Here is a 26,569-nt window from a genome sequence, read left to right on the forward strand (position 1 = left end):
TTTCATCCGGTCTATTCTGACCCAAGACTTTCTCAGGGCTGCAACCCAGACAAAGTATAACAACACCATTACATCCTTGTTAAGCCTTAAATATGACAAAAAGGGTTCAAGTTATAACCTAGTATCAAAGGGACACATCCCTGAAACACACCTGTGCTCAAAAGTAGAAATAGAGCTCAAAGATTTCTGCTCACCACCAAGTTTATAGCTTGAAACACACAGTAAAATACTATTATTTTTTAGGTGGGATATGTAGCCTCCACCTAGTTTGTTAGTTCATTATCCAAAGAGTGTAATTGCATAATAAAGATTAGTACGAAGTAAAAAGATGCGGCCAAGCTGCTAGACTTCCTACCTATATTCCTCCACGTTGTTCAATTCAACTTCACATATATCCAATATCCGTATTGCACGTAACGTCTGTAATAATATTTTTGATCATTAGTATCCTGCTATAATGAGTATTCTCGATTCGCACTCTATATTCAATGTAGCTTTGTTAATGTGTGCTAACAGTAAGCAGGTTGGCTCTCTTACCTCTGCCTTAAACCGATCTCCCAAAAGTATCGGACTGTAACTTCAAGGTGCCGCTGTCTGTCACCTAAAAAGCTGGGGACTCGTATTAAAATACTATTCCTAAATAAATCATAATAGATGCATGGATACTCTCTTGTTATTGTTGCAATAGTTCAAGGGAATCTCACCTCGTAAAGATTATCATGTTCTTCGGAGCGCGTTTCTCCGTGTCGGCGTCCTAGTGTCGCGCCATCTTGCGTATTCTTCTTATACACGTGTGAGGGTGGGAGGCGCCATCTTAGTAAAGTCCGTGAATTATGTATCAATTGTATATTGTTCTGTCTTTAGCGACTATATAGACTTAATGTCTCCTCTCTATTTATAATATATATATTACTGTAATTATCAGAATTATAAAAAATCGATGTATACATATACATCTATGATTATCAATAATAACGATCAATTATTAACATCATATTTTTCAAATAGTTTATAAATGTAACAGTGTCTGTATCCACGCTCTACTATTATTATTATTTTTCCTCAGTAAAGAGACACATGTCATCAATTGTGAGGTAATGCGCGCGTCTGTAAGCTAGAGTCGCCATCTTAAGATGGTCAAGTTAAGGATGGTCCCTAAGGGGATCGGGGCAAACTGGAGCATAATCGCATGCCTCAGTTGGTTAAAGACACTCGTAAAGTCATGATATTAATTCAGTTGTTGTCTAAGACCAGTGTCCCAACTTATACGTCAATTGTGTATTATTATTCTAACCCAATCGCCATTCGAGAGTAGTTCCTCATAATGCTACGCTCTTTATTTATATTTGCAATGAGAATTTACTCGATGGAAATCCCTAACTGTTTCACTTCGTAATAGTATTCTAGGAATCACATATTATCTATTGATAATTGTACAAGGTGAAGGGACACTAGCAGTCTGCCTCGCTAACCAGTCGCAAAGATTCAGATTTAAGGAGTAAATGCAAAAGTGCAGGAAATTCAAGTTAGGAGGTAACGAGTTCAGTATAACGTAAAGTCCTTATTAAACCACATTCAGAATGTGTTAGAGACAACAGAATAAATATATAAACATAAAGTATCAGTTGTACACATAACCAACATCAGTTACTCGCAATTATCAGTAATTTCAACAGTCTACTCTGAGTATATCTCCCTTAAGTATGCTGTTGATTAATAAGCAATACAGTAGATCAGGTGATCTGACATGTTGCATGTAATAACTTCATTCATACTGCCCTTGAGTATACTACTGATTAATGAGCATTACAGTAGATCAGGTCATCTCATAAAAGGTATACAGTTATTCATTCCCTAAGAAGAATTCATACTCATGGTCGACATTAAGACCCATTTCTACAGCTTTCAATGTAATTAACCATGTAACTTCCTTCCTCCTAAGTCTGTGTATCCTATTACCCCCTCTAGGATCTGGTTCTAAATGATCTATACCATGATATCTGAAGATATGTTTCGTTCTGTCAAGAGAATTTCTTATTACGTGAGCTGCGGTTGCATACCTTGTATCACCCTGTTTAATTGCTCTAAAGTGCTCTGCCATCCTGTCTTTGAGCTTCCTTTTCATGCTCCCAACATATATCATTCCGCAGCTACATACAATGACATAAACAACGAAGGTTGTAACACAGTTAATGAACATCTCTATGGTGTTTTCACCCGTCCCATTGTAGTTGAAAGTTGCTACTTTTTTCTTTGCCCATCTGCATGATGAGCATTTTCCACATCTGTGGAAACCTCTAAATCTAGATAACCAATCTTTATTCACAGGTTTCTTAGGGTAACTGGGGCTAAGTATATTGGCCAGTGTTAACCCTTTCTTAAACGTTACAGAGGGATACCGGGTAATGTATGGTGTGATGTCTTGATCTAACATCAATAAGTGCCAGTGTTTTTTAAGAATTGAGTACAATTTGGTACTCTCTGTGCTGTAGTGTGTAATCATTCTAACTTTAACTTCAGTGTCTTTTTTCACTCTATCTGACTTCACTTTTAGTGTATCCTTACGCTTGAGTTTTTTTAACTCTAGTTACTGCTGTATCAATCACTTTTTTCTCATACCCTCTCCTCATGAAACGCATTGACATGTCTTTCAAATTCTTATCAAATTCACAGTCTAAGGAGCAGTTACGCCTAGCTCTCACCATTTCGCCATATGGTATTGCTTTAAGTTGATTGGTCGGGTGACAGCTTTTGGCGTGAAGTACTGCATTGCAGCTTGTCGGTTTTCTAAACATTCGACTTCTGAGATGACCTTCTTCCACAAATAGCTCAATATCTAGGAAGGTGATTTTGTTGCAGTCGTACTGAGTTGTAAACTGTAAATTATATGTATTCTCATTTAGGTAATCAAAGAATCCTTTTAGTTGTTCTACCGATCCCGTCCAGATTAGGAGGCAATCGTCGATGAATCGACCCCAGTAATGAATATACTGGATCCATTCACTGTTACCCGGGCCCCAGATTCGCTCCGCCTCGTACCACCCCATAAAGAGGTTTGCAAAAGACGGAGCAAATCTGGCTCCCATCGCAGTCCCGAGCTGTTGCCGGTACCATATGCCATCAAAAAGAAAAACATTATTTTTCAGTACCAATTCTGTCATTTGAAGTAACATTTGTGAATGGTCGTAAAGTTCAGCTGATCTCCTACTCGGAAAAAAGTCTAATGCTTTAATTCCCTGGTCATGATCAATATTGGAGTATAGGGATACTACGTCTAGCGTAGCTAGTATCATCCCTTCCTCCCATAACATATCATTAAGAATATTCAGTATGAACTTAGTGTCCTCCACAAAGGACGGTAAGTTATATACATATTCTCTTAGAAAAATATCTATGTATTCCGAAAGGTGTTCAGTAGGTCCACCTATGCCAGAGACTATCGGCCTACCTGGCGGTCTGTCCCGGCATTTGTGGACCTTTGGTAGAGTACAAAGGCATGGTGATTTAGGATAGGTAGTTTGAAGGTGGAGAAGTTGGAGAAGTGTAGCTCAGTGGTTAGAGGCGGCAGACCCGGAAGCTGAGATCGGCCGTGGACCAAGGTTCGATTCCCCGCCTCGGCGGGTCTCGGGCTCTAAAAAAATTCCACAGACTAGATAATTCTCGCTCCGGTGCCTACTCGACTCACGGGGTCACACTCTGCGACTCTGGGCAATAGCTTGCTTAATCTCCACTACGGCCCCTCGCGGCGGGATGCCTGGCTTTCACCTTGTGGATACCCTGCCGGGGTATCTCACAGGGGAATACCAGGACGGGTTCCCTAAGCAAGCGCTTAGATACCGTGTCGGTGATTTGCGCTATATAAATACATGTACATGTACAAGGTAGAGGTATTCATCACGATCTATTAAAGATAGGTCATACCACTCCTTAACCCTAGTGTTAATAATCTCCATTAGATCTTTCATAGGATTTGTCTCTAGTCTGACATAGTATCGTCTATCATTAAGTTGTGATAGGACATCATTCTTATAATCTGTAGTATTTTGTATTACAAGATTACCACCTTTGTCAGTTCTCCGAATTATAATTTCCTTATTGTTCATAAGCTCTTTAAGAGCTTTTCTCTCTCCTAATGTCAAATTGTCCTCTCTTGGGTTAAGGTAACTCTGTTGTTTACGGTCCAATTCCTTGTCTATATCTGTACTAACTGCTCTGAAGAACACATCTATCGTGTTGCCTTGTGTTAGTCGGGGAGTCCATTTAGATCGTAACTTCAGACCACTTCCTTCCGTCAGGTAACGTTCTACTTCAAGATCTTCCATTAATCTAGATATCGTTACAGGATCATCTTCACTTTCTGTCAAAGACAATAGGAGCTGCGTCTCTTTTAATTCCTGTATCGCGAGGTTACTCAGCCCTCTTGTTACAGGTGTTTCCTTTTTCTCTGGTGTATTAGTAAAAAAAAATGTACGTTTCAACCTCCTAGTAAATTTGAAGAGATCAATTTTAGTCATCACCCAGTCTTGTCTCCTAGATGGACAGAAACCTAAGCCTTTTTTGAGTACACAAATCATGTTGTTAGAGAGGTGATAGTCTGATAAATTAATAACTTCAATGTCACTTACTTCTCCCTCCTCTCTTAAGGTTGTTGCTTCCAGGATCTCAGACTCCTTTTTATCCTTGACCCTGGATCTCCCACTTCCTCTCCTGCCTCTCCTGGTCCTCTTGCAATTGTATTCCGATTTCTTCCCGTATCTTGATATCTAGAAGAGGTTCAACGTCTACGGAGGGGGAATCAAGATACGGGAAGAAATCGGAATACAGTAATGTCAAATGAGATGTCATCAGTGATGTCATTTGAGATGTCATCAGTGTTGTCATCAGTGATGTCATTTGAGATGTCATCAGTGATGTCATCAGTGATGTCATTTGAGATGTCATCAGTGATGTCATTTGAGATGTCATCAGTGATGTCATCAGTGATGTCACTGACCATGTCATGAATGATGTAATATGTGACATGATCAGCAGTGGATTGCGGGTGCGCGATATATAGTTAGTGCAACTAAGTATATATGCGAATTTCAATGGTTTTGTGTGAGCAAAATAAGGTTTTGTAAATGCTAATTCCTAACTATATATGGTCTATAACCTATGGTTTTTTCAGTGAATTTTCAAGGTTTTGTAAATGCTAATTCCTAACTATATATGGTCTATAACCTATGGTTTTTTCAGTGAATTTCAATGGTTTTTAATAGCAAATTTTAAAAGCTGTAAAATGTATTCTTCTTTTAAAGGAAAAATATATTTTATATGTATTTAATCTAATTTTTTTATGTATATAAATTTTTTGAGGGAACGAATTTATCAACTATCATGCTGAAGAAGAGTGTGGAGAAAAGAAAACAAAGAGGAGGACTAAGAGGAAAGAACAATCAGTTCAAAAATACAATTGCTTTAAAGCATGAAGTGCTTTTCCACACATTTACATTTAAATAACCCATATTAGAACATACAAAATATCTACAGAGGAGACGGTGTACATTAAATTTTAGACTCTTCATTGGTACCTACATGTTGGTACTTACATCACCCACACAACACAACAACCGGGACGCTGTCACAGATATATATATTTTTTGAACGTTAATTTCTCAAAATCCACTGGAGCACATATCTTGAGACCTAGCAAAGGCACATCGGGCAAACAGTCTCTACAATTTTGCCAAGTTTCATAGAAATCCATTCAGCCGTTCGAGCTAAAAGTGAGTCCAACCGCCCTATGGAAAACTCAATGTTAAAAACACGTTTTGGGACCCCCCTTTTCTCTCGGCCCCCGCTTGACGAACCCCCCCCCCCAAACTTTCAGGGGACGCTCAGAAACAAAATGTGCAATTGTCCTGAAAATTTCAGCCAATTCCGTCCATCAACGCCAAAGTTATTCAACATAGAATTTTCAGAAATCCCTATTCAAAAAAATCCTAACTATATATACCTACAGGCGACCGCCAGTAGGTAATATATATATATATATTTTTAACAAAGGCTCAGCATTTGGAAAAGCACACGACAGCAGGTGAAGTTTTCTTCATTTTATTTGCATTTGAAAGTTACTTCCATCCGTCAATATTCCTGTAGCCAACGCGTTTCGGAGCTGTCTGCTCCTTCTTCCTGGGCAATGGACTCGTGGCTAATGAGGCTTGTCCCATGCTTGTGCTGGCTTTAGTAGTCGCAGGTGTGCTTACTTAGTAGTCTCTGCACCCTTTCAGTGTATGCTGGGACACGTAGTTTAAATCCGCCGCATTTTTCACCATTAGTGGGTTCCATCGGTCCATTTAATAGTTCAGGTTCACAATGATTACGTACACATCACTGTGATTTAAAAGCACTCCAGTGTGCTCCGGAAAAAAAGTTCGCTTTCATGAATCTTGCAATCTTATATATAACATTTCTATGGCAAAATGAAACCCCTCATTTTGTTCCTTTTCAAATTCAATGTAATAAGTGTTACCACTTTATTCCAATCAAGATGACTTCAGGTGTGCCATACTTTTGTCATAAGTAAAACTGTTAGCGTTCTAGTTGTTCTTTAGAACACTCTGGGACATTCAGTCATTGGGCTATAGTTGGGCTACATCTGGCTGATATTTGGGCTACATTTGTTTTTTTTGTCTCTGGTGGCCATCTTTGGGCTACATTGGGCTACATTGGGCTACATTGGGCTACATTTGGGCTCTAACATATATATAGCCCAATGTAGCCCAATATATATTTTTCAAACTTAATTTTCGTACAAACCACTGGAGCATATATCTTGAGACATAGCAAAGGCACATCGGGCTACCAGTCCCTACAATTTTGCCAAGTTTCGTGCAAATCCATTCAGCCGTTCGGGCTAAAAGTGAGGCCAACCGCCCTATGGAAAACTCAATGTTAAAAACATGTTTTGGGACCCCCCTTTTTTCTCGGCCCCCCCTTGACGAACCCCCCCCCAAATTTTCAAGGGCTGCTCAGAAACAAAATGTGCCATTTTCCTGAAAATTTCAGCCAATTCCGTCCATCAACGCCAAAGTTATTCAACATAGAATTTTCAGAAATCCCTATTCAAAAAAATCCTAACTATATATACCTACTGGCGACTGCCAGTAGGTAATATCTAAATATATATATATATATAAAGAGATATATATATATATATATATATATATATATATATATATATATATATATATATATATATATATATATATATATATTACCTACTGGCGGTCGCCAGTAGGTATATATAGTTAGGATTTTTTCTCTATGGGATTTTTGAAAATTCTATGTCTAATAACTTTGGCGTTTGTGGACGGAATTGGCTGAAATTTTCAGGAAAATGGCACATTTTGTTTCTGAGCAGCCCTTGAAAATTTGGGGGGGGTTCGTCAAGGGGGGGCCGAGAAAAAAGGGGGGTCCCAAAACATGTTTTTAACATTGAGTTTTCCATAGGGCGGTTGGCCTCACTTTTAGCCCGAACGGCTGAATGGATTTGCACGAAACTTGGCAAAATTGTAGGGACTGGTAGCCCGATGTGCCTTTTGTAGGTCTCAATATATGTGCTCCAGTGGATTTTGAGAAATTAACGTTTAAAAAAAGATATATATCTGTAACAGCGGACCTGGCAGCGTCCCAGGACGCGTACTTTACGCGCAACGGAGCTTTGTGAAGCGAAGCTGATTGGTTCTCCGGCGTCTGTCAACATTCCAAAAAGTCCGTAGCGGCCGCCATCTTGTCTCTCGGTAGGATCGAGAGACAAGAGGAGGTCAAAACAAAGGGGGAAATAACTATAAGGGGGCATAGTAGATCCTCGCTGACCCCCTAGGTTTGATGTGGAGGTTTTAAAAGGGCCCCGCGGGGCAAAAAAAAAAAATAATAATAATAATCGAACGGCTGAATGGATTTGCACGAAACTTGGCAAAATATTAGGGACTGGTAGCCCGATGTGCCTTTGCTAGGTCTCAATATATGTGCTCCAGTGGATTTTGAGAAATTAACGTTCAAAAAAAGATATATATCTGTAACAGCGCTCCGCTTCGCGTAACGGAGGTTTGCGAAGCTGATTGGTCATTCTGTCACTGGGCTATAGTTGGGCTACATCTGGCTGATATTTGGGCTACATTTGTTTTTTTGTGTGTCTGGCGGCCATCTTTGGGCTACATTGGGCTACATTGGGCTTCATTGGGCTACATTGGGCTACATTTGGGCTCCAACATATATATAGGCCAATGTAGCCCAATATATATTTGTCAAAGTTAATTTTCGTAAAAACCACTGGAGCATATATCTTGAGACATAGCAAAGGCACATCGGGCTACCAGTCCCTACAATTTTGGCAAGTTTCGTGGAAATCCATTCAGCCGTTCGAGCTAAAAGTGAGTCCAACCGCCCTATGGAAATGAAGGAAATGAATGGGTAATTTGTAATTAGCAAATAGCTAATCGCAAACTAGGAATGGTAAAGAATCGCTATTTATTCCTTAAAGTTCGCTATTTAGGAAATGCAAAAAACTTTGATGATACATATGGCGGTTCATCTCTAACAAGATAAGAAGCATAGGGATACATTTATGATGACTGGCGCATCACCAGGGATGTGTTAGTCATTCTGTGCCGCTGTTCCGTCACCTATGGTGTGCTGCATTTACAATGCGGCGCATCATGGGGCAAAAACAGCACAGATGCGTGATGTATCTGTGCCGTAAAGGTGGCGCATTGCTGGAGTTGTATCGCAAGTGTGATGAAGCTCCAGCAAGGGTCGGGGGTGCCCCTGTCGCAGGGTTTCTGTTCTCACACAGAACTGTGGACAGAGGATTGGAACCTCGGCGAATTAGGGTGTCCCAAAACTCACGTTAGTAATCAAAAACTCCTTAGCAAGCTAGGTACAGTGTCACATTGGATATAACAAACTCTCAATGTTTAGACAATCCAGAATATGAACTTATAGTACCTCAGGATACGTGGAACTCATGAACAGTCGGTCGTTATATATTTCTTAGAAACCAGAACATGGAGTTAAGAAGAACACATGTGTATTTGAAATGTTTATTTACTAATGCCGTCTTCTCAGGCGTAGTATCTTAGATAATACAAGTACACATATTATCAGTAGCAAAATTACCAGCATAGTTACTAGTACATAAAAAGCGAATGGTGATAGTATGTTAACATGCTGTAAATGAATAAGAGTTAGCAACACTTATAAGCAGCCGCGGGCCGTGGAGGGAGTTACGGTGAGGCAGGGAGGCGGAGAGGGGGAGAAGCAGGGTGGAGAATACAAGTACACATATTATCAGTAGCAAAATTACCAGCATAGTTACTAGTACATAAAAAGCGAATGGTGACAGTATGATAACATGCTGTAAATGAATAAGAGTTAGCAACACTTATAAGCAGCCGCGGGCCGTGGAGGGAGTTACGGTGGGGCAGGGAGGCGGGGAGGGGGAGGGGCAAGGTAGAGAGGGCTCCACCCTGCTTCTCCCCCTCCCCGCCTCCCTGCCTCACCGTAACTCCCTCCACGGCCCGCGGCTGCTTATATCTCACCCTCCCTAATACACATATTATATTATTTGCTAAGAAGGTCTCTTTGTGTTGGTTTAGGGCGTGCCCATACTTTAGTGTCTTAGATTTGAAGGAATCACATCAGCATACACCAGCTCTCTCTTCATGTGAACCGCATCAACTGTTGTGTATGTGTGTTCGGCAAAGCAATATAAAACCCGCCTCATGCCCAGAATTGGCAGAAGTTGCACTTATGTTATGAGTATGAAGTCGTGGAGATCAGACCTCATAACAATTCTGTATCGTGTTGTTCTTGAAACTTTAGCACTCGCTGTACAGATATAGTTTAACAAGCAAAGCAGATAGTAGAGCAATAACATATTATTCTCATGTAAACCACGATGAACTACTAGGTGGAAAGCTAAAGCAACAACTAAGTGTCGTGTGCAGAAGTTGCAAAAAAGGAAAAATGGCGTTTAAACCGGTAATGAGCCCATGCTAACTTAACACGGTGTAAAGATATCCAGGACCTAGATGACACCTCCCCATGATCCGGAAACGAACTGAATAAGATAATAGAAGTGCCATCTCATGAGAGCAGATTGCAAGTTTATATGTGGACGGTCCGCAAGGTAAAGCATTAAAAACTAGGAAAATTTAATGCTAAAGAAAAATAAAACAGCCAAGTACTTTATCGAGTCTTAAGCCAATAGGCAAGGTAAATAATAAAAACTTGACAAATAAGTCAATGAATTGTCAATGAAATGCTAGTACTCAGCATATCAAACATGAAAAAGGTCTATGACATAACTGTGTATGCAAAATAAGCTGCAACAGCCTCCAATAGGAAGTCACCGTCTTCATCCGAAAACAGTTCAGCCATCCAATTTAAAAGCGGAAAAGAACATACGTGCTCTCCCAGCACCGGATCCTCTATCACCATCAGAGGACAGCTCGGTGGGTTTTCAAGAAAGCTCTGTTCCAAGAAAGACTGTGCTGCCGCCAGTAAATTCCAGGGACCAAGTAGTCCATGCATCAATGCCACAGCCATAATCCTTTCGCCAGGACAAACCAACTCGTGAGTAATGATAGGAGTCATCAGCTGATTAAAGTCGACGTCAGGAGAAACCGGTCCGCAGAGACACAAATCAATGGCCCAATCGAAATCACAGGTCAGGCAGTGAAATACAGGCTGGACACAGGTGAAGTAGGAGAATTGAAAAGATAATCCATATGCCGTGCTTAATATCGCCAACGGCATTGTGCCATAATATTCTAGCATGCGATTGCGGAACAGTGTCAGCAGCTGCAGGGTGGGAGGTTGCATAGGAGGGACATCCATATTTAAAAATGTAAAAAAGCACAAGAGCGTCCGCTGGTAATGCAAGTAAAAATGCCAATCCACGAACCAGAGTGGAGAAAATAGAATGAAAGGAAGCAGGGATGACTCCAAAGATTTTCTCAAATGAAGTCACGAGACCACTGGTAACAACTTTAAAAAAGTGCGCCAGGGTCTTTGTGGAGGATGCGTTAAAGATAGTCGGAACCATCTTGCTGAAATTGAAAGGCAAATCTGAATTGAAAAGGGTCTGCACCTCTGTACGGGTGTTCGCTATGTGAAGCACGAAAGTTTCACGGGGCGAACTCAAGGCCACCTCTCTCTGAGACAAAAGAGCTCTTATTCTTGCCATGCCGTTGAAATCTGTCCCAAGGTTGGTATTTGTGGCCAGATTGAAAACTCCCTATGTTCATGTGTGGGAGGAAATAGAACATTTCTGCAGCAAATAACCCGTTCACTTACTGTTACGATAAAAGGAATACTTTTAATTAACTCAGAACAATCTTCATTATTGAGCATCAAATAACTACCATTTTCCAACAACTTGAACGTGGGGATGATAGCAGGAACTGGCGTGCCTTGCAACACGCAAGCCATATTTGGTCGGTGTTTGTTGCATGAACCGTGTAACTGTATGTGCCTACACATTAGTGAATGATCTGGTGTCTCAGTGCATTCCTCTCCATTCAGATAAACTTCTTGATCATCTTTGAAACATCTGTATGTGTATGGAAGCGACCAGACCTCATGAAGAAAAGCACTACCTAAAGGTTCATAACGACCTATTGGTATATATTTCATACAATTTGAAAACTTATATAAAGCAAAAGGCAGCGTTATTAAACCGTGGATAAGGCACGTTGCCAAAAAACCCGCAATCCTCTGCTGATGATGTCACTGAGCATGTCATGATTGATGTAATATGTGACATCATCAGCAGTGGATTACGGGTAATAGTATCTCTAGTTTACTCCCCTATAGCTGTCTTTCTTTTAACATAAGTGTCTGTTTCCTTCCCTTATACTTACTGTTTTTGGTTCGCTTCTGGTTCGCGTACCGGCGAGCGAACTGGGAAGCGAACTAAGAGAAATAGAGGTTGGCACAGTTCCAAATATTGTACCAATTTTTTAATAACGGGGAGGTAGTTCTGAAAAGAACTTTTTTTTAAATTGTTTTTGTTGTTTTATATTTTTTTATTATTTTTCGGAACATTTTTTTGAATTTTTCTGAACAGTTTTATATTTTTTGGGGTTTTTCTTGGAGGGGGCAATGAAAACGATTCATTGTAAAGGGCTCAACAGGAGCAACAAAACAAAAAAAGAAGTATTTATTATTTTGGGCGTTTCGTACAAACTTGCATATGATAGTCAATAGCTCTGTTGATCAGAGTGATGCTTCTTTCTCCGTAGCAAATGAATCCATCGCAAAATACGCAGATGTGTTTTACTTCACCAAATCTCATTTGTATATTTGGCACCATCTCCCTGCCCTCTGGTCCCGTTACTTCCGGTACAACAGATCTTCTGGCCATAATAGGGAGATTATCTAGGTCGTTCCGAAACTGTGCAGCACTGTAGTTGTTAGGATGCCACCTAGTCATATGGCGATGCATTGTGTAGTTTCCGAAGCTGTATTTTTTGTCGGTCCCTCTGGACAGTCTATCTTGACATATAAGGCAAGTTACGTATCTTGCATTTACTTTTTTCTGACCTTTGGGAATTTTAAAAAATTGCCAAATGAAGTTTTCTTTCCGGTGAGACGTCCTGGGCTGCTCAGGCAAAAACTGCCTCTCTTCGTGCTCGTCGTCCTGTTCCTCTTCTTCCTCTTCTTGTTGAATTATAACTTGAGCAGGTGGTCCACTCTTCCTTGGATGTGGTGGAGGTGGTGGGGAAGCACCAGCTGAAGCTACTAAAGAAGCCATTGCTCAGTGATCACAAAGGGTCTTTCTCTCACAATGATGAAAGTCAGAGTGAGGAAAGAAGGAGGGATTTTCATCATTTGGGAAAAACAAGAGTTCTCAACCAATCAAAAGTGTTCATTTTAGATTATATGACCTAGTCTTACATCATTAGGAAACCAAAAGTGAAATGAACCAATGAAAAGTGTTATTACCAAGTCACATGACTTGCTGTGTTTACGTTAAGCGCTTTGCAGGGCCTCCCGGTTTGCTTCCAGAAACCTGCGCTTTGCGACTCGCTTCGCGTACCAGTTCGCTAAGGTAGCACGTCATATGACGTATCACGCGAGAACGTGAAACGTCATGCGGACGGGAGGCGTCACGATGTTGTTTTCTAACGCGGCACTTGCGGTAAAGAAACGTTTACCGGCTCGCGGTCTATTTCGCGGCATCAAGGTCAGCTAACGGGAAGCTTCCCGATTCGCGAAGCGGGAACGAAGAAAAAAAAATATTTAAAAAAAAAATTATTCATAAACATATAAAATATATTTTTGGATTTAAAGAAGAATACATTTTACAGCTACAGATATTAGCTGTTAAAAAACCAATGAAATTCACAGAAAAAACCATAGGTTATAGACCATATATAGTTAGGAATTAGCATTTCCAAAACCTTGAAAATTCACTGAAAAAACCATAGGTTATAGACCATATATAGTTAGGAATTAGCATTTAGAAAACCTTATTTTACTCACACAAAACCATTGAAATTCCATATATAGTTAGTTGCACTAACTATATATCGCGCACCCGCAATCCACTGCTGATGATGTCACATATTACATCATTCATGACATGGTCAGTGACATCACTGATGACATCACTGATGACATCTCAAATGACATCACTGATGACATCATCTAGTGTCTGTGTGTTTTTGTAAAGTTTAAATACGTTTTACATATTGAAGAATGAGTGGATGTATGGAAGACTGAGTGTGTGTGTGGCTGGCTGGGAGGTGTGTGACTCTGTGCATATCAATGTGTACTTGTATCAGTGATTGTATAAGAGAGTAAGTATGTGTTAGTATATGTGTGAAAAGTATGGTGTTCTGTGTTTAACTATAGATGAGGAAATCGAAGTGTGATTGATTCTTCACAGGACTGACTAGGTGTATGAGTGCATATGATAGTGTTCTAATAATAACTGACTGTATGTATGAGTAATTGTATGGGTGAATGAGTGAATGTGTGTGTAGACGTACGAATCAGTGAGTGCGTATGTAGTAACTGGTATTGGTGTGTCATGATGTCATCAGTGATGTCATTTGAGATGTCATCAGTGATGTCATTTCAGATGTCATTAGTGATGTCATCAGTGATGTCACTGAAGTATGGTGTTCTGTGTTTAACTGTATAGATGAAGAAATGGAAGTGTGATTGATTCTTTACAGGACTGACTTGGTGTGTGAGTAACTCCATGGATGAGTGGCAGTGTGTGACTGTCTGCATAGGTGTATGAGTGCATATGATAGTGTTGTAATAATGAGTGACTGTATGTATGAGTGATTGTATGGGTGAATGAGTGAATGTGTGTGTAGACGTAGGAATCAGTGAGTGCGTATGTAGTAACTGGTATTGGTGTGTCATGATGTCATCAGTGATGTCATTTGAGATGTCATCAGTGATGTCATCAGTGATGTCATTTGAGATGTCATCAGTGATGTCATCAGTGATGTCACTGACCATGTCATGAATGATGTAATATGTGACATCATCAGCAGTGGATTGCGGGTGCGCGATATATAGTTAGTGCAACTAACTATATATGGAATTTCAATGGTTTTGTGTGAGTAAAATAAGGTTTCCTAAATGCTAATTCCTAACTATATATGGTCTATAACCTATGGTTTTTTCAGTGAATTTTCAAGGTTTTGTAAATGCTAATTCCTAACTATATATGGTCTATAACCTATGGTTTTTTCTGTGAATATATATATATATATATATATATATATATATATTACCTACTGGCGGTCACCAGTAGGTAGTTATAGTTAGGACCTATATTCCATAGGAAATTCACAACATTCTATTCCCAATAACTTTGGCGCCGATTGACTAATCTTTGTGAAATTTTTAAAACTTATGGCCCACTCCGGTCCGCTCCTATCCTGAAAGTTTTGTGGTGATTCGGCAAGCGGGTGCAAGATAAAAGGGGGTCCCAAAACATGTTTGCCCCATGCAATTTTCTATAGGAAACTTTAGACACGGCCACAGCCCGAACTGCTAAACGGAATTACACCAAATTTGGCAAAAAAGTAGCCCTTGGTTCAGAAAGATCCCTTTTTGTTAAATGGTGTAAATTTGCTCAGTAGTTGCTGAGTAAATTGAAAAAATAAAAAAAAATCGATATCTATTGCCGCGGAGGAACTGCGCACCCTACAGATCAGGATCCGCGCACCCTGCCGATCACGAGCTGCATTCTAATTGGCTGTAAACACTCTAAACCAAGAACACTTGACAGCCATCTTGTGCCTCGGTAGAAGCGAGGCACAAGAAGGCAGAAAACAAGGAGAGGGGGCAGGGTTGAAACACCCTGACCCCGTAGGTCTGCTTAGGGGGTCCTACAAGGACATCTAGGGCTAAAAAAAAAAAAAAATTACATTTATTTATTTAGTCAATTTATAAAGCGCACTGTCACCTAGCAGGCATCCTGGCGCTAAAGTAGCTCAAGGGGGAAGAGAGGAGGAAACAGGGCCCGGCCACTAAATCTTGGTGAACAGCCAGGTTTTTACACTTTTTCTGAAGGGGAGGAGCTCCCTGAGTTGCCTAATTTCCCAGGGGAGACTGTTCCACAGTCTAGCCGCTGCCACCCCAAAAGATCTGCCCCCTGACCTAACCTTACGAAACCTGGGAACCTTCACTAATCTCGCCGACGAGGAGCGCAATCTTCTCGTTGGGACGTACCAGTCGAATTTGTTGCGCATACGCACAGGTCCTACCCCATGCAGGGCTTTAAAAACTAGGCAGAGAGATTTAAATTGCACTCTCTGTCTCAGGGGGAGCCAATGAAGTTCAGCTAAGGTTGCAGCCGCAGAGGAGCTTCTAGGCCACCCTAAGACTAGTTTGGCAGCTGCCGACTGGATTCTTTGCAGTCTGTCCAACAGGAAGTTAGGGGATTCCAGCAGGAGAGCATTACAGTAGTCAAGTCTACTGAGAATTGTACATCTGGCTACTTGTGCACGAACATGAGAAGGTAGTAACGGGAAAATATTTTGGAGGGATCTTATGATCGCAAAACAGGAGGCAGTTGTTTTTGTGACCTGAGTTTACAGAGTAAGCTTATCTTCAAATATAACGCCCAGATTGCGGACCGACGTTGCCGGCTGGACTGCGGACGCAGTGCCCGGAGGCCAAAAATTGTCGGGAAGAGGAGGAGATATCCTGTTTGCCAAGCAGAAGATCACCTCGGTCTTTCCTGCATTAAATTGTAAAGAGTTATTCTGCAGCCAGCGGGCCGTGTCCTGCACACAGTTGTGAAAAGCCTCTACTGTAGTCGAATCCTCACCCTCAAAGGAAAGGGTCATCTGAGTGTCATCTGCGTAATTTATGATGTCAATATTATAGGCCTTGATTACAGTGATCAGAGGTTTTAAGTACACATTAAAAAGGATAGGGCTGATAGATGATCCTTGAGGAACACCATGCAACACGCTAGAGAATGCAGATTGGAAGGGGGGAAGGGATACCGCCTGCTGTCTGTCCTGTAAAATGGATCGAAACCACCGCCAGGCAGAGCCCTTCACCCCAATCTCGCTCAATCTTCTCAGCAGGATCTCATGGTTGACCGTATCAAAGGCGGCAGACAGGTCAAGCAGAATCAATGCAGCTGCCTGTCCCCTGTCTGCCCGCCTCCGAACTCATCCATGACGGTCAGCAACGCCGTCTCGGTCCCAGGAGCCGGACGAAATCCGAATTGAACCTCTTCCAGCAATTTGTGATGTTCAAGGTAGGAAGAGAGAGTTATACTAACAGCCCGTTCTATGATTTTAGCAGGGAACTGCAGCAAAGAGATAGGCCTGTAGTTTTTTGAGCATTCAGGATCAAGATAGGGCTTCTTCAATAGGGGGGAAACTAAATCTTGCTTCCATTGTGGGGGAACTATACCACTAACAAGTGACTGGTTACAGATCAGCCATAGAGAGGGGAACAGTTTGTCCTTGTACTCCTTCCAGATCTTATGTAGAACTGGACCAAGGGGAGATCCAGAGGAAATGCCCAGTGCCAAGCTGCAGAATTCCTGTACAGTGAAGGGTGTGAACCCACAGAGTTGTTCAGGAGCTTGATCGCGGAGGCTGATGACAACATTCCCAGAGTCACCCACCTCATGTACTACAGTACACTCTGCCGCCAGGACAGGGTTCCCTGTTGCTTGCTGACCACCCACGAGGTCATCAATAATCAACTGGATCTTTTCCCAGAAGAACTCGGCCAGGTTCTCACAAAGTTCAGGTGAGGGGGTTATTGCATTCTTGGAACAGTCAGGATTGATAAGACTGTTCAGAATGTTAAAAATGCTTCTGGAGCTGTTGGAAGAATTACAGATTACTGAGGAAAAATGATCGGCTTTTGCCCTTCTAATCTTGTTCTTATACTCCCCGATTTTAATTTTCCATAACAGCCTATCTAACTCCCTGTAACCTCGCCTCCATCTCCTCTCAGCCTGTTTACATGCTAGTTTGAGAGCAATTAGTGTGGTGTTAAACCAAGGGGCAGAGTTTCTGCCTTTAGACCTATGGTTTTTCAACAGGGCACAGGAGTCCAGTGTAGATGTAATTTTTTGACATAGTGAGGCATAGTTATCCGTGACTGGCATATCAGAGGAGAAACAGTCCCCAACCTTGAACACAGTGCGAGAGTACCTCAAGCGTGTGAGAGCCTTCCAGTCTCTGCTGGTATATTCAGTCAGGGGGCGGGAGGCCTGAGTTGGTGGAGGCTTAAGCTCAGCAAAGAATTTTATTATGGAGTGATCCGTCCAATCCATCTGCAAAATTTTGCCAATATGTAGGAGGAGGGGTATTGAGAATATAAGGTCAAGGAGATGCCCAGCCTTGTGAGTGGCTGGGCATCTCCTTAAAAGCCGTAATGCGGATCCAGCCGCAAAAATGAAAAAACCGAAGTGTGGGCTTCTGTGCTTTGTTTAGTTAAAGACTCCGGGTGGGCCAGGTCCTGGGGGCATGGCAAAAAAAGTGTGGGGGCCCCAATCGCCCCAAACTGCCCCGGGGACCACCACACCCTGGGGCAAAGCATGAATATTTGCAGGGGACACACAGCCTCGGGGACAGCCACCCCTGGGCTTGATACCTTATAGTTGGGGCCTCTAAGGCCCCCCAGGTCCCGGGGACCACCTCCCCGGGGCTCTAATCAATTATTATTGTGGGGGGCACACTGCCTCCCACAGCCCTAGGTACCACCACCCCCAGGGCTTTTAAAAAAAATAACCTGAGTTGGGGGCTCGAGCCCCCCACATGCCTCGGGGACTGCCACCAACCCGGGGCACTAAATATTTAAAATAGGTGGTCTGTTATGGACCTCCAAGCCCCGGGGACCACCACCCCCTGGGGCTTTGCATTAAGTGGGAGGGGGGCCACGTGGCCCCCCTCCTGGAGCCAATGAAGGCCTTGGGGACCCCCACCCCCCAGGGCCGGCTCCTGAAGTGTCTTGGGGTGCTCACCCCGGGACACTGCTGATTGCTATGGCAGGGTGGGAGCCTCATGGCCCCTGCCCTGCCATAACAAACTTGGTTTGGAATTTGAAAGAGAGAGCAGGGAAAACTGCTCTCTCTTCCAAAATGCAAACCAAATTGCTTTTCCACATGGGGAGCTGCATGTTAGCAGCTCCCCATGTGGAAAAGTAATGCCGGCTCCCGAAGAATGCTGGGAGCCGGCAGGACAGTGGGACCATTGGGGCTCCCCCCACGGTCCCCAATGTTGTATATAGACCCCGGGGATGGGGTCCCTGGGAGAATATAAATTAGTGGTAGGAGCTAAATTTTTTTTTACGGAAAAATTTGGAGTTGCGACTCCAGCGCGGCGCTCAGCCCGGCCCCCTGGTGTGAACGCGTTGGATGCGCGACTCCCAGCGTGGCCGCCTGGTGTGAATGTGCTAGGTGCCCGACTCCAAAACGCCCTGTGTGCGGGATTCCAGACAAAAAAAAATATATTTTTTTTAAATATAAATTAAGTTTATATTTCTAGATCTTGGGTGGCTCTAAAAAGAGCCCTTGTGTTTATTGAGAGATTTTGGTACCTAAAAGTAAGTACCTATGCAGAGTCCAAAGTTGTTGAGAAAGACTCTGTTACCCTCATCTGTGAAATGAAAACCATCTCTCCTACAGATGCCATCCATATTAAAACGCAAATTGTTGTTGTAAATGTAAATGTGGGTGTACTTGTAAAGCGCACTGCGACTCCAAGGACTATCCTGGTGCTGAAGACCGCTGGGGAACCCGTCCTGGTTTTCCCTGTGAGATGGTCCCTTTTCTGGGTATCTCCAAGGTGAAACCAGGCATCCCCGGCGGCTGTGGGGGGCCGTTGTAGAGATGAGGCAAGCTTAATGCCCATAGTTGCCGAGTGTGTTCCCTGGTTAGAGTAGGCACCGAGGTGAGAATTATCGAGTCGAGACCCTGCCGCGTCGGGAATTGAACCCTGGTCCCGGGCCGTTCTCTGCTCACGGGTCTGCCGCCTCTAACCGTTGTAAATGGACCCCATCCTATAATCTCTGAGATAAGCAGAAACAGCTTTATTGACATGTTTCCTAGCTTTCTCAATCTGTGGACAAAATTGATTGGACCAGTTCCATTTCTGTCTTTGGCATATGTTAGACTAGACAAAAACAGTTTAGGGGGAAAGTAACATCAATTCTGCAAAGGTGTCCTTTATAAGCATTTCCAGACCTACCCCTGTCAAAGTGCCTAGGTCATTGCCACCACAGTGCACAATTATGAGGTCAGGGTGTTGGAGATGCAAAAAGTATTTAACCAATGGCATTAAATTGGTGCCACTTTAATCCTCTCTGTCCAATCCATTTAATGACTACATTTGGCAAAGCTAAATCTTTGTCAATACCTCTGCTTTCAGCATACCTTTTGCTCCAGAAAATATAGCTGTGTCCCACAATCCGCACTCTAAGCATCTTGAAGGGAAGTCTGGATGCACTCAGAAGATGTCTTTATGTGAAGTAGACAGTTTGTAGAATAAGATCTTTCTAAAATGGTGGACAAGATGCAGTTTTAAAAAAAGAAGAGAAATGATTGGCTGTTTGAGAATATTATACACTGAAAAATAGGGTGCATTGGATTTAAAAGCATGTTTCTTATTGGTTAGTAAAACGTTTTTGAAAGGAACATTAGATAAGATAAGCTGATATTTTGAAAAATCAAGCACAATTGCTGTTTGACTTTGCAACATTGTATGCTGAACTTGTGACCTGTGTGTTCAGTTGAGTGTTCCATGAACTGTTACTATGGTAACAGGCATTAAGCAGAATGGGGGTTGGGTTCAAAGTTATGTCAAATGGAAAGGGTTGAAATGTGTAACCAATAGAAATGTGTGTTAGCTTTTAAATTAATGTGGGAAGCAAGGCGATTTGATATTTACATGTATATGTGTGCAGAATGAGAGGGAAAGGTTGCCATTTCTTGGTTTTGATAAGAGCAGTGCACTACAGACATTGTGTGCATAAGACCATCTGGTGTGTGATTCAGATACTTCTTCATATACAAATCAATTTGAAAGGTGAGTTATTAATTTGTGTGGTGTTGTTTGTGGTGCCTTTGTTTTTAGTTAGACTACTGAGTTTCTCCTGATAAAGTCCAGGGAATAGTCTTGCTTGTGTAGAATCACACTGTGAGTCTGTGTCAACGTGTGCATCCATTGTGACTGAAGCATGTGGTTACTTAATTTCTTTGCTGACATATAACTGCTTAATAACCTATCCTGTTTTCAACTATTAGTAGTATTACAACCCAGTCACTGCTTATGCATTTGCAGAATGATTCAGGTATTCACAGAAGGTGTGCTGCAGTCAAATCTGTAGAATGTATGTGGTCACCTAACCCCTTCCAGACTAGTGAGTCTCTTCTGCTAAAGTCCAGGGAATAGTCTTGATTGTCTAGAATCACGCTGTGAGTCTGTGTCCACTTGTGCATCCATTGTGACAGAAGCATGTGGTCACTTAATCTCTTTGCTGACACATAACTGCTTATAAACTATCCTGTTGTCAACTATTAGTAGTATTAGATCCCCATCACTCCCCTTGCACTCCTCCAGTGACTCATGCAGCACCATGTACTAATCCATTCACTGCGCCAAAACCCAAACCCTTATAAATTCACCCAGGCACTCTCATTTAGGTACCCTAATCATTCAGTCACTACCCAAGTACTCATGCAATGACCCAGGCCTTAACACATGCACTGCTGCAAATCCCTGTCCAGTACGCATGCAGTCCTCAAACCACCATTACACTTGTCTTTCATACCTTGAATTACCCAGGCAGTGCCTATACACTCAAGCAATCACCCTATCACTCCCCTTGCACTCCTCCAGTGACCCATTCAGCACCATGTACTAATCCATTCACTGCGCCAAAACCCAAACACTTATAAATTCACCCAGGCACTCTCATTGCAGTACTCTTTTTTTTTTGTTTGTCCTAATCTCAACTTAGATCTGGGCAGATTTTACAAGCCATCTAGGATGGACCTGGGCGCCCTTCGGCTCACTGCATAGACCCATGGCAATCAATATTTCCCCCACATTCTTCCAAAATAAACTTAATTCCCTACATTTAAAGAACATATGGACATCGTCTGTTTTATCTCTTTTACATCTGGGGCATTGTGGGATCGAAACTGGGGTGAACTTGGCAATTCTGGCCGGGGTATGATAAAGCCTATTTAACACGAAAAAATGGTTCTTTTTTTATCTCGCTGGCTTTATAAATCTGTAAAGCAATTTAAGGGAAGCTTCAAATCAGACTTCTGTGGGGAGGGCCTGGGGAAGGGAACTCCACATCAAAGATTGAGACGGGATCTCGCTATCTTCTGCCTCAAGCAATCTTGCATACCAGTAAGATATTTATTTTTTCCTTGATTGCGGTTCTAGAAATAGCTGCTCAAGATCCCAAAACCCTTTAATTTCACTCTTTTCCGCCTCGTACCATGATCTCAACTGAAAGTACTTAAACCTTGAATAAGTGGGACCAATCTTAACTAATAACAATTCCCAGGAGAGTGGCCAATCCGAATCAACCAGGTCCGACCATCTCCACAAACCAGCCAACCTTAAGGGTGTCGCTAAGCTGTCATTCAAACATTCTGGGGTCCCTGGTGAGTCCCATATTGGGGCGAGATCCGAAAAATACCCTAATCCCCAAATTCGCCTCAATTTATACCAGGTTGACAGGGCGGTTTTCAAGACCTTGAGGCGGACACGTTTAAAAAATCTAGGAGCCCCAAATTTATACAGGAACCCACCTTGCCCATTGTCCCCCTCTGCTGAGGCCATTTCCCTCAGAAGGCTACCCCACTTAGTCTCCTCTGGTGTTGTTAACAACATCCTAATACCTTTAAACTGGAAAGCCATTAAATACCAGCTAATATCTGGTAAAGCCAAGCCGCCCTTTAAGAGCTTTCTTCTTAGCTTCTTCCAGGATAATCTTGCACTTTTCTGCCCCCATATAAAACTTCCAATTTTACCCTGAATTTTATTAATAGTTTTCTGAGGAAACGTGAGAGGAATCGTGTTGAACAGATATGTCAATTTGTGGAGAGCCGTCATCTTTACTAGATTCACCCTTCCGTAGATTGTCATTGGAAGGTTTTCCACCTAGCAAAGAGATAATCTATGTCTTTTTCAACTTCAACCAAATTTAAAAGGGGGATTTTCTTCAGGTCCTTCACTATTTTAATCCCAAGATATCTAAACTACCCACTTTCTACACCTCCCCTGTAGACTGTGTTCCAACACATAATTTCAGTTTTGGCCGAATTAGCTAGATATCTTGACAATGCACCAAACTCCTGCAACAATATCTCGATCCGAGGGATGGCAATATTGGGATCACTAGTGTATATGATGACATCATCAGCATAAAGGTCAATTTTGCACTGATAACCTAGTGATTCAAAGTGTCTAATACCGTTATCCAGCCTGATCATCTGTGCCAGGGGCTCGATGTAAATATTGAATAAAAGTGGGGACAGGGGACATCCCTACCTTGTTCCTCTCTGTATTTCAAAGTTAGGAATCAGGGAACCATTTAACAGGAGTTTCGATGATGCCCCAGAATAACATTTTTTTAAGGACTGCACAAATACTGGGCCCAATCCCACCGTCTCTAGCACTCCCCAAAGATATCTCCTGCACACTCGATCAAATGCCTCAGCGGCATCTGAGGCCACTACGGCTAAGGGATTGTTCCTTCTCTCTGCCAAGTTGATATTCCCGATCAAGATTTGAGTTTGCTTCTGGATGGATCTCCCTACCATGAAGCCTTTCTGATCGGAGTTTATTAGGCTTGGCGCCAGTTTTGCAAGCCTCCCTGCTAAGATACCCATACAGATCTTGTAGTCTGCATTTAGCAGGGAGAATGGATGGTAGGAATCTGCCACCAAGGGATCTTTCCCTGGCTTCAATATTAAAACTATTGTAACCTCTCTCCAAGATCTTGGAACCACCCCAGAGGTGGAATAAACTGAATTGAAAAGTGTATGGAGAGTAGGCAAAAGCTCATCAGCTAATGATTTATAAATCTCATTAGGGAGAGAGTCAAGACTGGCTGCTTTTTTAGTTTTTGCCCTCTTAATTTGAACCTCTATCTCCTCCATGGAGATGGGTGCTTCTAACGAGTCTTTTGCGGCTTTAGTTAATACGGGCATATACTTGTCCCTTAACCATGAGATAACTGCTTCCGAGGAAGGTGTTATTTCCTCGCTATACAAGGTTGAAAAAAGGGACTGAAAACAGTCCTTTTTTTTTTTAAACTTTATTTTTGGTATTTTTCTTATTCAAACATAGTACAATTTCACATTTCAGAACTCACATCAGTATGGTATAGTATGCAATTCAAATGGAAGCGATGTATACTCAACACAAGCAATGAAATCACATATGCATTCAATAATTATAATCAGACATCTCATTATGCGTTACATGTAATAGCCCTTTCGTTGCCTCCTCTATCAGGACATATCCTCAGTGTCCCACACAATAAACAACAGGGGGCAATTCTCCAAATCAGACCCTTGTTTGCAAAAAATTTGGTAACCTCATGTATGTTCTTCCCTTCATGAAACTCTATTCATCCTCACTGCCCCCCAACCTTTGCATTCATCCCTTGTTCCTTGGGAGTAGAAGGCCCTCCGGCCTCAGCCTCCTGGTGCAGCAAATAGGCCTGCAGTGGTCCCCAGATGGTTTTGGGTCTAGAGGATACAGGCATAGTCTCCGCATGTACCTTACTCTGATCCTGGCAATACAACATGTCATGCACCCACTCCTTGAACTTAGGGGCCCTTCCCCTCCCCCATTTACAGGCAAGTCTCCGTTTAGCTAGCATAAGTGCTACGTCCATGAATTTTCTGCTGGCTTTAGGTATCTGTGCAGTGTATCCCAATAAAAACACTAATGGATCTGCAGGGACCTGTAAGTTCAACATCTGTTCAAGAGCGCCATGTATCGACTCTCAGTACTGTGCCACTTGCGGACACTCCCACGCCAAATGCATGAAGCCGGCGCTAGGCCGCCCACACCGTTCGCAGCAATCAGTGTCGGCCAATTTGAACCTATATTTACGCATTGGAGTATAATAGAGCCTATGTAGATATTTATAATGGATAATCTTAAAGCGGCAACTGGCTGTCATGCACCCTGTTACGCCACAGCAGTACTCCCACTGCTCGTCGGTTATGTCAACACCCAAGTCCTCATTCCATCGACTCCGTGATGTGCTCGTGACTTCTGGCGTATGATTGCGGAGACTGTCGTAGATGCGTGATACCATGTGCGCACCATCGCTGCTACCCAATACCACATGAAGTGGGGCAATGCAGTCTGGCTCCTTGGGGTAATCTGGGAGAAGGGCCCTCATGCATTCCCTCAGTCTAATGTAATAGAACACCTCTAATGGGGTAGGAGTGTATTCAGTACGGAATTCGCTTTTAACAAATAGATCCCCTCAGGTCGCTATGTGGAGTGCCCGACACATCCTCTGAAAACCAGCCTCCTGCAGTAGTCCCACCTCTGGATGATAGGTGAGAGGCATTCGTGGCACATACAGCAGTTGCGCCCGAACTCTACGCAGCAACCTCTGCCAGGCATCTATCGTGCAAGAGACCGTGGTTGGGGGGGTGTCTAAGTCCGTCGGGGTCCCATAGACCACGCCATTTAGTGGTATAGGATGTGCAATCCAGTCCTCGACTGCAATTAGTGGCATAAAGGGAGTGCGTCTCACCCAGTGGTATAAATAGTGGGCCTGCGCACATATATAGTATGCCTCAAAGTCTGGGATGTCAAATCCTCCTTTACTATATGGTTGTGTTAAGACTGCCCACTTGAGCCTTGAGTGGCGCCCTCCCCACACCAGCCTGATCAATTCCGATTGTAAAGTTTAAAAAAAATAGGCACCGGGGTAGTACGGGATGTTAAGGAAATAGTATAGGAACCTGGGCAGGATGACCATTTTGATAAGGGAGACTCTGCCAGCCATTGAGAGCGGGAGCGCAATCCACCTCGTAATGGTGTCTATTAGTTTTGTAATGGCTGTCCCATAATTGTGTCGCAATGTCTCCTCCCTATCTGTAGAGATCTGGATCCTCAGATAGCGTAGTTCACCATGGCACCATTCCAACGGGAAATCCAGAGGGAACTCCCGCACCGCAGGAGTGAGGAGGAGAAACTGTGATTTCCCCCAGTTAATCACTACTCCGGACAGTCTACCGAATGTGATGTATTCTCGTAATAGTGCATTCAACTTGTTCTCCGGATCTGTGACATACAGAGTGACATCATCCGCATATAGAGAAATAGACATCTGGCGCTGAAAGCAGCAAAATGCACAATCCTGATGTAGCTGCCGTATACGACATGCCAGAGGTTCTAACGCGATGGCGAATAATAGGGGGGACAGTGGGCAACCCTGGCGAGTACCCCTAGTGATCTTGAGTGCGTCTGAGAGATGCCTATTCGTAAGGACCTTCGCCGTGGGCTCCGTGTAAAGTAACTGCACCCATGATATAAATAGAGGCGGAAACCACATTTTTTGTAAGACCGTGAAAAGGTATCGCCACTCCACGGAGTCAAATGCTTTAGAAGCATCTAGGAACACAGCAGCCAGGGAGAACTCAGGGACAACAGCCTCCATGAGGGAGAACAGCGTCCGAAGATTATGGGACGTCGCTCTCGTCGCGACAAAACCCGATTGGTCGGGAAGTATTATTTTAGTCATTAGAAGGGACAGCCTCGTTGCCAACACCTTTGCCAATATTTTTGCGTCACAATTGATTAGTGACAGCGGCCGGTAAGAGTCGCAACATGTAGGATCCTCACCTGGCTTCAATAGAGACGTGATCACAACTTCACGCATGGATCCAGGCAGTATCCCCACCTCTAGGGATCCCTCAAAAACCTCTCTCAGTACTGGCGCCATGATGTCAATATAACACTTATAGAATTCAGCAGGAATTCCGTCTAGGCCTGGCGCTTTTCCATTCCCCAGAGGCATTATGGCCTCC

The 26,569-nt window shown here is 42.8% G+C and overlaps 1 protein-coding gene across 1 annotated transcript in view; it reads left to right on the forward strand.

Moving 5' to 3' along the window:
• The window catches only part of LOC144823881 (mucin-2-like), a 1,553,567-nt gene that overhangs the window by 237,002 nt on the left and 1,289,996 nt on the right, over positions 1–26,569 (forward strand). The window lies entirely within an intron of this gene.

This window comes from Lissotriton helveticus, chromosome 3_1 (assembly GCF_964261635.1).
Source record: "Lissotriton helveticus chromosome 3_1, aLisHel1.1, whole genome shotgun sequence".
Lineage (NCBI taxonomy): Eukaryota > Metazoa > Chordata > Amphibia > Caudata > Salamandridae > Lissotriton > Lissotriton helveticus.